This window comes from Mesocricetus auratus, unplaced genomic scaffold (genome assembly GCF_017639785.1).
Source record: "Mesocricetus auratus isolate SY011 unplaced genomic scaffold, BCM_Maur_2.0 Super-Scaffold_100013, whole genome shotgun sequence".
NCBI lineage: Eukaryota > Metazoa > Chordata > Mammalia > Rodentia > Cricetidae > Mesocricetus > Mesocricetus auratus.
In genome coordinates, this window is record NW_024429196.1 from 68,429,158 (window position 1) to 68,447,944 (window position 18,787).

General features: G+C 40.1%; 1 long non-coding RNA gene across 1 annotated transcript in view; it reads left to right on the forward strand.

Moving 5' to 3' along the window:
* Positions 1 to 18,787, forward strand: part of LOC110340215 — a 436,963-nt gene that overhangs the window by 352,445 nt on the left and 65,731 nt on the right. Inside the window, exons 4-5 of the long non-coding RNA XR_005880918.1 lie at positions 14,449 to 14,518; positions 15,074 to 15,122. This is a non-coding gene — a long non-coding RNA (uncharacterized LOC110340215). The remainder of the gene's footprint in view (positions 1 to 14,448; positions 14,519 to 15,073; positions 15,123 to 18,787) is intronic.

Here is an 18,787-nt window from a genome sequence, read left to right on the forward strand (position 1 = left end):
AGGTTCAAGCTCATCTGTGTTTTGAAGGAAGGGGAGGCGCGCCTGTTGTCGGACTCACAGGTGTTTGGAAGCCTCCAAATTACCTTTAGGTTTTTCTGTTTTACTTCATTTTAACAGATGTCTTGGGTTATATGTTGGAAGCATCCACTCCTTACAGTGTCCAAGTGTTTAAAATTGGAAAGAGAGCCCCAAGAGCAAAGGGGTGGTGCTGAGTCCTTGGCTCACAACCTGGTGCAGTCATGGCAAATTGAAGCTTTGGGCTGCGCTAGTCTCTGGGCTGCTGCCACTGAGTTTCTCCTCTGGTCACTGGCTCTTAGCTTTCTGTTTTGCAGAGTTCTTGGTGTACAATCATTTTGGCACAGACATTTCATTTTTTCCTGACTTTAATGTTCCTTGTTCCTGTTTTAGTCTCTTGCAGGCTATGGCTGCAACAGGTGCACCCAGGTGGTGACCACACATGTCCAGGTGTTCTATTAGAGTGGTCTCTGTGAGGTGACACCAGAATAACCCTTGTTAGAGTCAGAGACTGAAACAGAAATGTATTGGCTTCCTCTCCCAAAGTGGGAAACTTTGATCCTCAACAAGAAAAAAAAAGGCAGAATAAAAATAAGCAGAACCAGTGAATAGTGGGACCTACTCCTAGTCTAACTTACACCCAGGGAACTATTCAACCTGCGATGTTCTTTCTCATGTGACTCATCTCTTACTACTTTGAATAAAAAGTGGCATTATCTGAGAACAGCATTTCCTAAAATGTATTCTGTGGGAATATTTTAATAGGTCAGATTTTGGGAAAGTCCTGCATTAACAAAGAGGTTGACCAGTCCCTGCTGTATGATAGTAAATGTTTATTTTGGACTCTTGGGGCATCCTAAAGACATTTAAATAATAGGTTAATTTGTAATTCAAATCATAATTACTATATTATTTAAAGTTTACTACCATTTATTTAAGTGAGAGAAGTATGTCACAAGGCAAGTGTCCCTTGGAATATGCTTTGGGAATGCTTACTTAGACAAAATATTAAAGCCCAGGAGGCCCATATATAGTAGTATCTTGCTCCTAGGAAGCAAAGCACCTGATTTAGTGATAAAGAATTGTTTTAGGATCATGGGGGAAGGGAAGTGATTTTAGAGGACTTTGTGGATTACACTGAATGTTTTGACTGTTTCCTTAACATCAGTCTCTCACATTCTTCTACTAATGAAGTCCTATACTTTGAGAAGATTATCTCCATTGTTACCATTTATTCTAGACTGAACTGCCACCCCAGATTCATATAGTAAGTTGCTCAATGTAACTATATTGGATATTCAGGCCAGTTACCGTTAAATAAAGTCAGAAGGATGGAGAGCCGAGCCAGCAGCACCGGTGAACCTGAGACACCAGAGACTGTTATGTTTAGAGCGGCAAAGGTGATGAGAGGACACACTCAGATGGTATTCACCTTTAGTCTCAGGAAAATAAAGAGGCATCAGAAAAAATCCAGAACTGACAACACTCGATCTCAAAATTCTCATCTCCAGAGCTATGCAAAATGAAATTTCTGAAGTTTAAGTCCTTTCGTCTGTGATATTTTATGTCAGGCTTGGTAAAGTAATACACCATCCATGATGATGCATGTAGCTAGAGACTCATGTAGCTACAGTCACTGTGGCCAGTGCCCTGCAAAGCTACCCAGGGAATATAGGAATGCAAAAGCAATGCGTTTGCAGCTCTGATCCGCTTATGCCTTCAGGCTGAGCTTTTTAATTATGTGAACTAATAAGTCTCCTAGATTGCTCAAGCAATGTTATATCATTTTCTTTTATTAGTGGCAAAAATCCTACTGACTGGTGTGCAGGTTGCTCTGAGCCCACGGCAAACTGAACTCCAGCCTCCGAGGAAGGCTCCTAGGCAGGTGTTGGCACACAGACAGTTGTGTGAGTTATCATTCCCAAGTTCTTTGGCAGTAAATTCGGCTTGTGTTTCACTGTAGTTATTTATACACAGATAAATAAGAAATTTATAATTAGATATGCGGTGTGTATAGCGGAAAGTCAAATCTAGTAGCTTTGTCTTGGATCCACATAGCTGCACAGAAACAATGGCCCTCAGAGTACTTTTTTCCTTCTATGGTTCCTGGTTAGAGTTCACCAAAAACAGCATTTTCAGTTTGGAAGTTAGAGGAGAAGCAGCTAACACACTGTGAGGAGTTCAATCATGGTTAGACGCCGTGAGAGAGAGGCATACAGGAGACAGACGATTCTTCCTAGTCTCTCCTTGCCCTGTGTCTAGTCCTTGGGACCCTCTGCTCTTGCTGACCTGCGATGACCTCAGACTGATCACCAGACTCCTGCGAGCTCCTTCTGCTGCCTGCGCCAGCTCTTCTGACACCTGCCCCAGGCTGGACGTGCCCGACCTCACTCCTGGCATTCTCTCGCAAGCTATTACATGCCCACTTGTCCCACTCCTTGCAGAGAGCTGATGGGAGACTTCTCTGTGGCGCCCAGTCCTTCCTCAGCCTCTTACTTCCCAACTGATTTCTGGGTGTGGCCGTTTCTATAAATAGCATGTACTGCACTCTGCTCTAAGTGGCCTGGCTGCCCTGTAGGATCCATGATACATGCATGCATTCACAAAAGTAAGTGGAACCAGAAAAGAGAACGTACTAGTGTGGAAAGGGTGGTGCTTTACATAATACCCCTCCTGGGGGGGTTGGGGGTGGGGGTGTCTTGTCTAGAAGGAGACTCTGCAACACAGAGCTAAGGTGGAAAAGACAACAACTTTAAAATTCTAAAGTACACGATGACTATCAAAGAGCAATAAGAAATATGAAAGATTTGACTCCAGCAGCACTAATAACTACATATCTTATAATGCTACATAAATACAATAATCATAGAAAATGCTGTGTGGTTTTTCTTTAGAGCCTTCATTTATATGTTGCATTTTCTAAAACCTTATGGCGTCTTGCTGAGGCAAAAATCAAGACCCGGATTGTTCTTTCAGCTTTTCAAAGGAAAAGGGCTCTGTAGGTATGAAGCTGTAGGAATAAAATGCTCTCGCTAAGGAGCATTGCTCTGCTGACGGCTGGAGCTCAGCCATCCACTTTCCCGAGCATAGGGCGCTGTGTTGCCTTTGCAAGAGCTGCTATGGAAAATAAAATCAAGGAGTGTGTAAGCAAAGCAAGGAGGTGGGGAGTCGGCCCCAAGAAGCAGACAGTGATGATGATGAGGATAATAATAATAATAATAATAATAATAATAACAACAACAACAACAATCCCTTCCCCGTTGGGATTCACCGAGTCCAATTCTTGGTTTTAGCCGGGATCTGCACTCAGCTGTTTGAGCCAGAGAGATGAAACCGCCTAACAAAACAATGTGCTGACAGGAGACCTGTGTGTTTTTGCAGTGGCTCCTAGGGCTTGGTTTCCTGGCAACCTGCCATGGTGCCTTCTCTCAGTGGAGCGTCATCTGCCTCTAGGGGGAGCCCATCGGCCGTCAACCGCAGGATCTCCTATGGGGCTGGCAGGCTGGCCCTTGCTAAGCACACACAGTTAGGGCAACAGCCAGAAAAAAATAGTTATGATGAGGCGTAGGCATTTGATAAATTTGTGTCTCCAGCCTCCTGTACCGTGAGCAACTTCCTGATGGACAACTGAAAACTTTCTAGACTGAAGCTAAAAGATATGTAGGAGACAGAGGTCTTGTGTTTTGGGATGTTGACTAATAGAGTTCTTCCCTATCTGGTGATCACAAATCAGCAAACATCCTGTTTTGCAGTGAAAATGCCTGTCTCGTTTCTGATTTGTTTTTAATAATAACCGATTAGTCATTAGTTGAATTGTCTAATGACTTAATACAATTTAACAAATACAAGATGGTCTCCATTCTGTACATCTATTTCCCACCTCTAAAGATTTCTTGAGAAAGAAATGCCAACCAGCAAGGAATGAGATGAGGAGCAAGCATTTCCATTGTAGTAAGAACATGTGAACATGACCTTCTGTGCACATGGAAGGCCACTGAAAGAGAAACGTGTTCTTCTGCGGGTGCTGTGTCAAAGCTCTGTGTTCCTGGGCTCGTCATTTTTCAACCCACTCAGCATAGACTTATCAGCCAGCTCTCTGCGTATATGTGTGTACACCTGCAACTAAGTCAAGTCCGAAAGAAGGCCCAAGGGACGAGAGAAGAAAGCGTCTGCCTTTCTCATAGGAGAATACCAGCCCTGGTGCCTGGTACCAGGTCACGTTGATTGCTAAGTCTGGTACTGGGAAGAACCTGTTTACTTGGGTGTTCTTCCTAACTTGGCTTCATTCTTAACACCTTCATTTCCTGTTTTGAAGTTATGGGGATGCGAGTATTGAGGTTAAAAACAAAAACTGAAAAGCAACAGCCAAAAGTTTAACATGGAATTTCTAAAAAGCATTCAGTTTAACCAGAATGGGAGGAAGATACTAGCTGTACTAGCAACACTCTGTAATGATTTCTTAGTGGCAACACTGATCATCTGTGCTTATTTTCCCTAATACTGTATATAGCTGTGACCTAGGGCAGAATAGGTAAACGACCTATATTATCTTCTTATTTCAGGGTCATATTATGCACAGTGGTATACTACTTCCTCATCTTCGTGGGGTGGAAGTCTGACATCCCACCTCTGAGAATGTGTATTCCATGCTGCTTACCTTCAATTTGAAATTGAAATCCCAGTCTCAAACAACAGGGAACAGGCAGCCACATTTTAGGAAAATAATGTTTCCTAAGTTCTGGCTTCTTCCATTCCTTTCGTGATGACCTTCACCAGGGAAATGAAGCAGTGCCTCTCTGTTGTGGTTCTCTGAGGACCCCATAGGACCTCTCTCTGCCTTTTTGCAAACCAGCCAAGGGCTAAGTGCATGAGTACAGTCAGCAAACGTTACAGAGCAATGGGTGGGAAGTGATAAAGATGGTGAATTTCTGTAATGGTGTGCAACTCCACAACTGGTCAAAATGTAGTGAACCACTGACCATGAGGTTCCCGGCCCTGACAATATATCTGCAATATAAGACCTGTTGTAAGACTCAGGGAATATCAAGGAAAAGGGTTGGAAAAGTTGTAAGAGCCAGTGAACAGGACATTTTCCACAAGGTAGTGTCTTCTATATAAAACAGGGAAGCTGTTGAGATTTCATGAGTGCAGCTTCCCTCATGGCTGCCTTTCTAGATAGATGACTCTCCTTGTACTTCCATACAAGAAATGGAGGCATATCAGAAAGAAGAAACACAGTAAACACAGTTGTAGAAAACAATAAGGGATAAGGGATGAAGAAATTACAAAAACAGAAAGATAAACCCAGTATTACTAAGCATTATGGTATTACTAGTGTGCCGGAAAGGCCTAGGATGGCCCTTTCCCAACCACCAGGGAGTCATTCACCCCTTTTAACTGAGAGACTTCCCTTGCACTTTGAAACTAGGGTTAATGTTTGATAATTAATTTATGTAGAACAGCCCCTTAATAGCAATCCCAGGAAGGGTATGTTGCTCCCACATTCTGTGTTGCAAAGCACAGGTCCTTTTTCAACACGGTGGATTTGTGGGAGCCGGTGACGTGCAGTGGCATTCTAAAGGTTGCTCTCAAAGGATGCCTCTGCCACACCAGGCAGTAAAAGGATGTCTGGGAGATGTGGTATTGCTATCTGATGTTGAAATAAGCTTTTCATAACACTGTTTGTCATTCTGTTATTCTAGATGGAAAGAATTTTAAATCAGTAACAAATTGCTGTTGACTGTCATCTCTCACTCACCATGATGATGAAGAATGCAGAATCTACAGGGACATGATAGTCTGTCTCTTTTATTCATTATATACTGAGAATCTAGTCTCAGATACACACATGTAGACTTGAACAAGCTAGAGCAGGAATAAGTATTTATATCTTCATGTTTTGATTAAGGGGTAAGGTACAAAAATATTGACCAAATATTTTCGGTCACTGAAAGAATTCTTAATGAATGGTTAGAAGCGTTTATAATTCATAATGGAAATTTAGCTTTATTTTTGCTGTATTGTATCAAGAGGTATTCACCTGGAGTGAACTTTGTTCCTATCTCACCAAAGTCTCCTTGCCTGTTGTCAATTGTTCTTTTCTTTTTAGGGAGTGTTTTAAGTAAGTTTAAGGTTTGTTGCAACACTGAAAATCTACAGCCTTGCCTGTCCACATTCACTCTCTCCTTAGATATCAACTTTCCCTAGCAGAATGCTACATTTTAATGGATGGGGTGTACATATTGACACATAATTACTGCCTGTGCTTCAGAGTTTAAATCCATGCTTGTTTTGGGGGTTGTACAGTCTATAAATTTTGACTGATGTATCTATCATCACCATTCCTCACAGAGTAGTTTCCTTTTCCTCTAATTCCTTTTTTTTTTTGCTCTGCCTACTAATTCCCTGGCAAGTGCCATTTTTATTGTCTTCACCATTTTCTAATAAGGTAGAGTAGCAAGTCTGCGGTGCGGGACCTTTTCATTTTGGCTTCTGTCACTTAGGATATTTAAGTTTCCTCCATGTCTTTTTGCGGCTTAGTAGCCCATTTCTTTCAGTGCTGAGTACTATTACATTGTCCAGATGTATCATAATTATTTACCCATTGATGTATTTGAAGACATCTTGGTGACTTCTGTGTTTTGGTAATTATGAAGGAGGCTTCTATAAATGTCTGCATGTAGGTTCTTTGGTATAGACAAAAGCTTTCAGTTCCTTACTGCTAAGTACCAAGGGGTGCAATTGCTGCATCATGGACAGGTTCTATGGGAAGCTGCTTCCATGCCTTGCAAAATAGCAATTCCATGTCACAGTGCCTCCAGCACTGAGCAAGATTCTCGTTTCTTCATAGTCTTGATCTAAGGTGTTCATTGTTTTTGGCTTAGGGCAATCTAACAGTGTGCGGCAGCATCTCTTCACTCTTTTTATTGACACCCCAATGACCTATGATGCAGAGCCTCTTCCCTCAATCTGTTTGCCGTATGTGGATATCCTCTGTTGGGATACCCATTAAGTTTTTGGGAACATCTTTTTTTAAAGTCTTTTTTTAAAAATTTTAAATATAAATTAGAAACAAAGTTGCTTCATATGTCAATCCCAGCTCCCTCACCCATACCCTCTCACCAAACTCCCATTCCCTTCCCCCAATCCCTACTCCTTTCCCCAGAGAGGGTGAAACCCTCCATGGGGGGCCTCCATAATCTGTCATTTCAATCAAGAAGGGCCTAGGCCCTCCCCGCAAGAGTCCAGGCTGAGATAGCATCTCTAATTGTGGGATGGGCACCCAAAGTCTGTTTGTATGTCAGGAATAAATATTGATCTACTACCCAAGTCCCCATAGATTACCTGGGCCTCCTCACTGACACCCACATTCAGGGGTTCTGGATCAGTCCCATGCTGGATTCCCAGTCATCAGTTTGGGGCTCAAGATTTCCCCCTTGTTCAAGTCAGCAGTTTCTGTGGGTTAAACAAGTCCAATTTGGACCCCTTTGCTCACCTGACCTCCCTCTCTAACACTGGATTCCTTGAGTTCAGCTCAGTGTTTAGCTGTGGGAGTCTGTCTCTGCTTCCATCAGTCATTGGTTGAAGGTTCTGTTTCCCAGACTCTCTGGCAGTGGGATTGCAGGCTGACACCCCCCTGATCTATGTCTAAAATCCATATATGAGTGAGTATATATCCATATATGTTTGTCTTTTTGTGACTGGGTTACCTCACTCAGGATGGTTTTCTTCTAGTGTCATCCATTTGCCTGCAAATTTCAAGATTCCATTGTTTTTTTTATCCGCTTAATAGTATTCCATTGTGTAAATGTACCACATTTTCCCTATCCACTCTTCAGTTGAGGGGCATCTAGGTTGCTTCCAGGTTCTGGCTATTACAAATAATGCTGCTATGCACATAGTGGAGCAGATGCCCTTGTTGTATGAATGTGCATCTTTTGGGTATATGCCTAAGAGTAGCATTGCTGGGTCTTGTGGTAGGCTGATTCCCATTTTCCTGAGGAACTGCCATACTGATTTCCAAAGTGGCTGCAGGAGTTTTCACTCCCACCAGAAGTGGAGGAGTGTTCCACTTTCTCCACATCCCCTCCATCATAAACTGTCATTGGTGTTTTTTGATTTTAGACATTCTGACAGGAGTAAGATGGTGTCTCAGTGTTGTTTTGATTTGCATTTCCCTAATGGCTAGGGATGTTGAGCACTTTCTCAAGTGTCTCTCAGTAATTTTAGACTCCTCTATTGAGAATTCTCTATTTAGTTCTGTACCCCACTTTTTAATTGAATCCTTTGGTGTTTTGGAGACTTGCTTCTTGAGTTCTTTGTAAATTTTGGAGATCAGCCCTCTGTCAGATGTGGGGTTTGTGAATATCTTTGGTTGCTGTTTTGTCTTGTTGACTATGTCATTTGCCTTACAGAAGCTTCTCAGTTTCATGAGGTCCCATGTATTAATTGTTGACCTCAGTGTCTGTGCTACTGGTGTTATGTTCAGGAAGTGGTCTCCTGTACCAATTCGTTCAAGAGTACCTCCCACTTTCTCTTCTAAGAGGTTCAGTGTGGCTGGATTTATGTTGAGGTCTTTGATCCATTTGGACTTAAGTTTTGTGCATGGTGATAGATATGGATCTATCCACATTCTTCTACATGCCAGCATCCAGTTATGCCAGCACCATTTGTTAAAGATGCTTTCTTTTTTCCATTGTATATTTTTAGCTTCTTTGTCGAAGATCAGATGTTCATACGTGTGTGGGTTAATATCAGGGTGTTCAATTTGATTCCATTGGTCTACCTGTCTATTTTTGTGCCAATACCAAGCTGTTTTCAGGACTATAGCTCTATATTAGAGCTTGAAATCAGGGATGGTGATTCCTCCGAATGTTGCTTTATTGAGTATGGTTGTTTTGGCTATACTGGGTCTTTTGTTTTTCCATATAAAGTTGAGAATTGTTATTTCAAGGTCTGTGAAGAATTGTTCTGGGATTTTAATGGGGACTGCATTGAGTCTGTAGACTGCTTTTGGCAAGATTACCATTTTTACTGCATTGATCCTACCTATCCAGAGCATGGGAGATCTTTCCTTTTTCTGGTGTCTTCTTTCTTTCTTTAAAGAGTCAAAGTTCTTGTGATACAGTTCTTTCACTTGTTTGGTTAGCATTACCCCAAGGTGTTTTATGTTGCTTGTGGCAATTGTAAAGGGTGATGTTTCTCTGATTTCTTTCTCAGCCCTTTTATCATCTGTATATGGTAGGGCTACTGATTTTCTTGAGTTGATCTTGTATCCTGCCACTTTGCTGAAAGTAGTTATCAGCTGTAGGACTTTCCTGGTAGAGTTTTTTGGATCACTTATGTAAACTATCATATCATCTGCAAATGGTGAAAGTTTTACCTTTCCTTTCGAATTTGTATCCCCTTGATCTCCTTTTGTTGTCCTATTGCTCTAGCTAGAACTTCAAGTACAATATTGAAAAGTTATGGAGTGGACAACCTTGTCTTGTTCCTGATTTAGAGGAATTGTGTTGAGTTTCTGTCCATTTATTTTGATGTTGGCTGTTGTTTGCTGTGTATAGCTTTTATTATGTTAAGATAAGGTCCTGTTATCCCATCTGGAGGGGAGGCAGTCTCCAGGAACAGGCAGGCAAGCCCAGATGCAGGCCCGGGTTTACCTGGGTTCATTGGTGGAGAAGAAGATCAGGAATCTGGGGTGCATAGGCTCCTGCTAGGAGGGGAGGCTCAGTGGCAGTCCCCAGGCTGTCCGGGAACATCCTTTTGATGGTTCCTGTTGCAGAGAAGAGCTTCTTAGTAATAGCCAGATCGAGATTACCAAGTGTGTTTTTCATGGATTATACCTGTGTTGTCATGTCATCATAGACTCCAAGGGTATCAAATTTTCTTCTATACTGCCTTCTTAGAGTTTTTCTTCTGCATTTTACCTGTAAGTCTGTGGTCTATTTGAAATTACTGTTCCTAAAAGGATAAAGTCCATGTCTAGACTCAACCCCCACCTCTCTCAGCCTAGTATGAGGCCCTGGGACCAATATCCAGAACCTTCAAAACAGAAGCCAAATGCATACAGACAAAGGAATAACCAAATAAACCAAAACCCCTCCTGGATCCAGACAGGTCTGGCATACAAATCAGTTCTCCCCTTTGACCACTGGCGTACATCTGCACCCACATTCCCCTCTCTATTGGGATGTCATACTCAGGGCCACTATTCATGCATACTAAGTACCTCAGGCCTGGGTACTGGACAACCAACTAGAGACAGTCCCTCTGTTCCAGTGCCTGATAAAATCTTCCAGATTTTCCAACCCTCAGTAGACATGCCTGGTTTATTCCGGGTCCTGGACCTTTAACAAAGTAGCTGCCTCCAGGAGCTTCTTTCTCATGCCCTGCAACCAACACTGTTGATTGATCATGTACGTTCTCCTCATGCCTTGTGACTGACTCTGTTCCTGTGACTGGTCCTGTATATCTGTGATCTCCACCAGGAATTTAGGGCATCCAAAAAGGCTAACAGATTATTTCACCTGGCCTCTTTCAACTTAGACCCATCTTTTCTTTTATTTTTTGTTTTTTGAGACAGGGTTTCTTGGTGTAGCTTTGGAGCCCTCCTGGAACTTGCTCTGTAGACCAGCCTGGCCTTGAACTCACAGAGATCCACCCACTTCTGTCTCCTGAGTGCTGGGGTTAAAGGTGTGTGCCACCAATGCCTGGCCAGATCTGTCTTTATAATACTTTATTCAAGGTTATATAAAATATTATGCATTGGCTAGCTCTCCAGTTATCAGTACCTGCTCTTCTCAGTATGGGGATGTCTTCTACTGCTAAAATGGATTTTCTATTTGTATAGTGGATTGTAAGCACTGGGGGATTAACAACCCACTGAAAGGTGTCACCCCAAGCTGAAGAAGGTATCAGTTATCCCAGTTTCTTGATCTTCAGATTTCAATTCTGTTGTGTATGTTTTATGCTGGCTTTCAGGCCTAACCCAGTCTATGCCCAGCAACATTATCTCCTATTGTATAGTCCATTTCCATCACTAGCTAGACATCTTAATTGACTTCTTTCTCTTTGTTTCTCACTTTCTCATTCCCCTGACCAGTTTTTTGGCTAGGAACTTTCTTTAGTCTGCTGCAGTTACTAAATATCACCAGAATTACATTCTTTCATAGTTCTGAAAGCTGGAAGTCTGAAACCAGGGTGTCGGCTGTACCAGCGGAGAACTCCTGCTTGCCTTCCCAGCTCCTGGCACCTCTAACATTGCTTCGCTTGTGGCTGGATAGTTTTAATCCCTGCTTGAAACCACCGGTGCTGTTCTGTAGCCAACGTTCTTTGCCACCCCCTTCTAAAGACACTTGTCATTGGTTTTAGTACGCAGTCCCAATCCAGATTATGATCTTTTTCTGTCTTGGCTTAACAGCTTTTTAAAAAACAAAATATGGGTACATTAACTAGTTTTGAGTGGACATTTTCTTTTGGGGGGCACATGGCACTCAATTCAGTCTTGACATTAATCCTTGTCTGAATGGGGATAAGGGAAAAACATGGAGTGTTCTGTATGCAAAGTGTCTTGACAATCTTCCAGAGTAGCTCCCAGTTCAAGCATTAGGTATTGGCATCTAGATTCAGCCTTTTTTCTTAGCCAGTGCAGAAGACTGCTTCTGTACATGGAAGCAGTTTCTGTTTTCACTCAACACTTGGCTTCCATTATACTAAAATGAGTAATAAGGCTGAATTTTTCTTATTTTTAAGGTCCTGTTGTCTTTAGAGTGTTTCTTTAGAGGTGGGAGAAGGAAACAGTATCTCAAACAATTGCTTCTCTTCTGCTCTTTCCTCCTTTCTTCTCTGTGAGTTGCATCTGTTCTTCTGCTGTAGGAAGATGCTACCATCCCTGCCTTCAAATGCCATTACTCAATTGATTTGATGATCAAAAGATGATGACCTGAAGCACATATTTTGGGTGAGCCTGAAATTGCTAGGGGTTTTAAAGCAAAGAATCATTGGATATCATCTAAGCTAATTTATTCATTTTTCGAGATTACAAGTAAGACTTCCAGCCTGTAGAACCCCAATAATACTACAAGGAATACTTTTGAGAGAAACTGATAGCCCAGGCAGATAGGGGTTTGGCTTGCTATGTTCCTTTACATGATATAAATTTAGAAAGTGCATAGGATTGCCCCCAATGGGGAATTGTACTAGTTAGTGGAACACTGAAAACAAACCCTTTTCTTCACCAGAGCCTGAAATCTTTGGGACCAAGAGTTAGCTTTCCACAGTAGACATGGTTCAGAATCGGAGTTTGGTCCTCTCATCATTTTACAGATGGAATCAATTGTATTGCTGTTTGGGTATGGCACTTTTCTCTCTACTGGTAATTCCAAGTGGTCCAACATTGTTACCTACCAGAAGGGGTCAATGACATGTCTGCTTCTCTTTGGAAGCTCTAATGACTGAACCTCAGGACAAATAGACAGACCCCAAATGGGAGAAAACCCTTGCTTATGAAGACCTTTACAAGCAAGAGTTTCTTAATCAATGTTGTCTTCCAGTAAGCTTTCTCCTTTTATCTAGAAAAGATATGATTCTTCAGAACAAGTTGACCTTTGGATCTCTTATAGTTCTTAAAATATTCAAGCCCCCAAGAGTGGAAGGATAGCCTATTTGGTTAAATGCTTGCCACACAACCATGAATGCCTCAGTTTGGATTCCCAGCATCCCTACTAAAGCTCTGTACAGCAGTACACATTTGTATTTCAAACACTGGTATGGCAGAGACAGGAAGCTCTCTGGGGCTCACTGGCCAGAGAGTCTGGCTGATCAGTGGACTCTATGTTCAATATGAGAAGCTGCAACAAAAAATAACATGGATAGCTATAGAGAAAGACACACAATGGCAACCTCTGACCTCCACACACAGATGCAAACATGTGTACATGAACACATACATGTACTACACTACAATACAGTGTAATCCCCAGAGAGAAAGAGAGAGAGATTTTTGAAGTGTTACCTGTTAGAAGTGTATCAGATTCCTGCTATTTGATCACTTTGAGTGTCCAAAGGACTCCTTAGTGCAGATTATTGTGAGGTCATCACTTTCTGTTCACTATCAAGACCCTGAATATATTGAATTGGAAAGCTATTTTAGGTTGTTGTGCTGTATTGAGTAGCAATACATCTATAAGACTATAAAAGTATCTTTGGCTGAATATAAGAAGCAGAAGAATAATAAGTGATCTGATGTAATTATCACCAAGTATGTATATAGGCATATACATTATATTATAGTAAACATATAACTGGTAAATTTACTCTATATGTAACAAAATACAATTTATCTATACCATATAAACTAAATACTTATATAGCATATGTTACATATTATGCAAATAAATTCACATAGTGTATTTATAAATAGTATCTGAATATCTGAGCACATGCATATATATGTTTATATGTTATACAGAATGTATTGAACCATATATCCATGACATTTTTGAACCTGCATCTCCTTACCTATAAAATGAGAATTCAAGTAACAATTTCAAAGTTTCTTTTGAGGATTAACTGATTAAAACATTAGTATATCTAACATAAGAGATGGTATCAATGAGGCACATATTTGTCATGAATTTCTTTTCCTTAACACTTAAGCACCAAAACCACATAAGTAGAAATCATGTAGAAAATTTTGAGTAAGTATTACTTTCAGTGGTTATTAAAAATACCAAAAATATACCTATGTATTATATATATATATGCATTATATTAAGTGTGTGAACACACACATGTGTGGGTCTCTCTACGAAGATCCAGTGTTGATGATAGGCTCCTCTTTGATCTTTCACTTTGTTCTTTGAGGCAGTTTCTTCCAGTCAACTGAGAACTCACTAACAATGATAGTCTAGTCTCACTAGCTAGCTTTCTCTTGGAATCTCCTGTATCTTCCTTCTGAGGTTGGAATTATAGGCAGGCAGCCATGACCAGTTGGCATTTACATGGGTTCTGATGCTCTGAACTGTAGACCTTTTACTTACAATGACTGAGCTGTCTCCAGACTCAGGACAACACAAATACAAGTTTTTAATTTATGTTCAATAAATCAAAGAGAACATCAAGAGCAATGGCTAGTTATCCTGTTTCTACTTATTTAATACTATTTATCAGAATATAAAATCACCTATATCTTATTCGCAGCTTTCCATTGTGTGCATTGGTATGTCTTGATGTAGATACAATTATCTATCTTTAGAAAAATTAATTTGTTTTATGAAAAAATTTACTAAGTGAGATCATGGCTGACTTGTATTTATGTGTGAAATGGATTAAATTGACCTACAAATTCTTTGATTTTCTCTTCCCCTTGAATCTAAGAAGTTACTAAGATAGGCAAAATGATTAGTCCAAAAATAATACTGTTCTTGTTTCTAGAGTCAGGTCCTAAGAAAGGAGCTGTATCTACTTCTTCCTGCCTCCAGTCTCCAGTAACGTGGACCACCAGGTAAAAGTTTGTTTGTCCTAAGGCCACCATCTGGGAGTGGTTGCTCAAAGAAGCTAGAGTTGATAGTCCCAGTTGGACCAAGACTTCCAGTAATCCTTGATAAAGTCACAGTTGTGAGTGAAATCGTATCTTCAGTTCTCTGTTGTGTCTGTCTGCTAGGTGAACACCCCTAGTGGACCTCAACCTATGCCACAGGAGCAGAAGGGCTGCCCAGCAGAGACTTACCTGTTCTCACCATCTCCAAACTGAGATATTGTAACATAGGGGTTGTAGTAAGTCACTACATTTAGGGATAGTTTGCTACATAAAAATCATCAGGACAATGGGTTCCCACAAGAGGAAGCAGAATGTGTCTTTTCTGTACTGAGTATTGTCCTTAAGAGTCTGGGGTTTGCATCATGGTTTCCAGGTAATGAGAATGGACAATGAAAATTCTGGGGAAAAACCCTATATTTTACCAACAAATAAAATTGTTTAAGTATTTATTAACCATCTTATACAAATCTATAAATATTTCATTAATAATCATGTTTTGTCTCAAAATTAATTTTCTAGGCCATTATTATATCTGGTCTATGCTCCTGATCATAAAGTTATAAATATGGTAAGTTAACATTGTTTTTCTTATACTGTAAAACAGTGGTTTTCAACTTTCCTATCAACTGTAACCCTTTAATCCCGTTCCTTGTGTCATGACAACCCAACCATAAAATCATTTTCATTGCTACTTCATAATTATAATTTTGAAATTATTATTATTTATAATGTAAAAATCTGTTTACTAATAGTCTTAAGCAACTCCTTTGAAAGAGTCATTAGACACTAAAGGGGTTACAACCCACAAGTTGAGAACCACTGCTGTAAAAAATCACCAATACAGCTGCCATTCTAAAAGATTTCATATAATAACGTTTTCTTGTAATGCTGAAGTCCAGATATGAGTGACAAATTTTGTTTGTGGAATACAAGTAGCAGGTATTGATTTTAATACTTCTAACAACAAATTTAATGCTTAGGAAATTAATACCAAAGGATAGAAAGTATGATAATTACTTATGCCAATTGGGTGTTTAAATATATTAAAAGCAGTTGAGATAACTGATGTATGGGCTTGGTGCATAGCCTCTCCTTGATCAATGCCCCTACTGCCCATCTGTAATTCTAATACCTCCTCATAACACACATTTCCTTGGGGGTAGGAAGTGGAAATTGCATGTATTCTTGGGGTTTAAACATGCTAGAATTTTTACCAGGTTCCAGAACCATACTTTAGATAGCATAAAAACAAACACCAATGTAATGATTCAAGCCAAACTTTCCCACAAATGATCCGGTGTCCACCCCACCCCTGTATAATCATTCAGATCTATCAAGCTAGAAACTTTGGAGTCACTTTTATCTCCCCGTTTCTTCATCCTATAGATAATTAAATTTCAATTCCTGTGATTTCTATCTCTGAGCCATTACTTCTAGCTGGCCTCTTGTCTCTCCGTCCACACAATTATACCTGCATCATCTATCTCCTACCCAGTACTTTAATCTCTCTCTCTCAAGGCAAGCCACTTCAATATTTGTTATTGAAAACTGTCTAAGGAAAAAGCAAGTCCAGCAAGAAAAGGTTTCTTTTTCATGTAAGGCTAGAAAAAGCCATTTCCCATCCAAGCCGAAGGCAATTTTCCCTCACTGTGATTTAATTACTATAAAACTGTTGGCTTTCTGTTATAATAGTTTCTCTGTTAAGGTATACACAAGCTTACATAGAGCTCAGTGAATCTTCAAAAATCAAACTCCCTGGTATAATTACCACACATGAGAAGAATATTCCTGAAAACCCCCTCCATGTTCCCTCCCCACAGATGCCCACCGAGAGGACCACTGTGAGGGGCCCTTGCTCTTTCCTGTTTCTGAACTTTGTGTTAGTGGAAGAAAGAATGCATCTGTCTTCTTTTGCTCAACTATAAAACTTCTATTTATTTCATATGTATAGTAATCATTTGTTTATTCATATTATAATATGAAATGCATGGTGTTCAATTACATGGATATAACACAGTTTATTAATTAGTTACGTCATTGATTGACATTTGAATTGAGTTTTAAGCTACTTACAGAGTGATGCTACAAACGATTTAACTTGATGAGCAAATATGAATTCAGATCTGTGGAATATACTGCTAAGACTAACTTTGTTGCCATTACTGAATACTTTCCCTGGGTTGTTAGATGGTGTTTCTGTCCTCACTTCTAGCAGTGGTGAATGGGAATGTTTCTTCATTCAAATTTTGGTACCATTTAGTGTCCTCAGTATCTTCAATAATTGCCATCTACTGAATGTAGAGTTTTATTCATTATATTTTAAATTTGGTCTCTTTGATGACCAATTAGTTTAACTGTTTTCCTATGATAATTATTGAGAGAGAGAGAGAGAGAGAGAGAGAGAGAGAGAGAGAGAGAGAGAGAGAGAGAGAGAAACACATTGAGAGGAATGTCTCCTAGGTGATTACAAATCTAGCCAAGAGTAACCATTCGTTGCAGGGCTGAGAGATCTCACTTCACATAATCCTAAAACACATTTGTTATCTTTTCTCTTAGCTTATTTTGGTACCAAATGGCCCTGAGAATCACCTAATCATGAAAAGCTTCTGAAGTTTTCCTAGCTCTTTGTTCCAGGGTGCTTGAATTGGAATTAGCTAATGAGAACTTTTCCATGTATTAAGTAAATGATAGTTGAACTTTGGTCATCTGAGAACTGTGCCAGATACTGGTAGAACAAAGGAAAATGATCTTCAAAGCTTGCCCTTGAGGAGCTGAACTTAGGGAAGGGAGATGTGAACTCACCAATGATGGTGGTATGCAGTGTTGTCAGTGTGCGGGAGACAGTGCCCTCCATTCTGTGTGGGGAGATTTGACAAACGTGGGTGAGGTGATCTCTGCTTAAGTTACTTCTGAGAAAATCCAAGGTAACAGAGAAAAATCACATGTACAAACAGAAAAGAAACAGCTTTGTTGTTTTATTTTTGCAAGCCCAGGGTTTTTGGATTATTCTTTTAAATGATAGCCCTAGATCTGGGAGCAGAGTTGTTCCTGGATTATAGAGTACCTGGCTCCCATTCCCTCTAAAAGAGTAAATAATGTTTAATGTTAGGTTTCCAAGGGCTGAGAATATAGCTCAGGTATAAAGTACTTTCCTGACATATATGAATGAAACCCTTGCTTTAATCTCCAACAAAATGTGTGTGTGTGTGTGTGTGTGTGTGTGTTTGTGTCCAAATAGTCTTCTAGAATTGGAGCAGTCTGAAGATTTTAGCAGCACACTTTTTCAGTTAAATGGTGTATTTAAAAAAATCTATCCAAGATCAGAAAAAGAAAGGAAACAATGGCTCTTTTGCTACTGTGTACATTTTCCACAATGGATGATAGCTGGATCAAAGGGTGTATGACTCTGTGGGTCTTATACATCCTATTTTCATAATTGTGTCCCCAATTAGAGTTATACAAAGCGATCCAGACTCTGACATTTACTGCTCTGTGTCCCTTGTAACAGAGGTTAAAGAACAATGCTTGTGGACCAAGACTGCCATTTCTGATGCTCCCTATGCAAAGAAAAAGAAGGGACAGTGAGCTGTTTCTGTATTGTCCATTCTGTAGTGGCCATCTGAATCATAGATATATTGAGATAACTGAAGTATGTGCATGCTCACAGGCACATGTGTGCACAGATTACTTAGAGACTAATTTTTCATCCCCCTTTCACCTCCACAATATAATCCATTTAGTTGACACAACGCTTTCTAATTTAAAAAGACCTTATTTGATAAATCTGTTGAGTAATGCCACAGAGAATCAGTTCTTGATAATAAAATGCTAACATGAATAGAAATGCAAGGAACTCAACTGTACTTGCAGGCAATGTAAGAATGAAATATAAATCACTCAGAGCCGCATGCAGAAGAGAAATTAGAAAAATATTTAAGCATTACTTAGTTATGAAGATGCTGCTGTTTTATTTTGACAGTCTCCTGCAGCACAGACTGCTCTCAAATCCTCTGAAGATAATCTTGAGATTTTGATCCTCCTGCCTCAGCTGGCTGAGCACTGAGGTTATTGGGATAAGCAATGATCCCTAACTCAATGTTGTGATGCCATTTATTCACCATAAAGAATTTCCACACTGTTTTCAGTTTCTCAAAAGTTGGGTTCTCAGAGAGAGATGAATAAGAGCAAGATGAAAGACAATGATACTGACTTTGGAAATAGTGCTAAGATGCT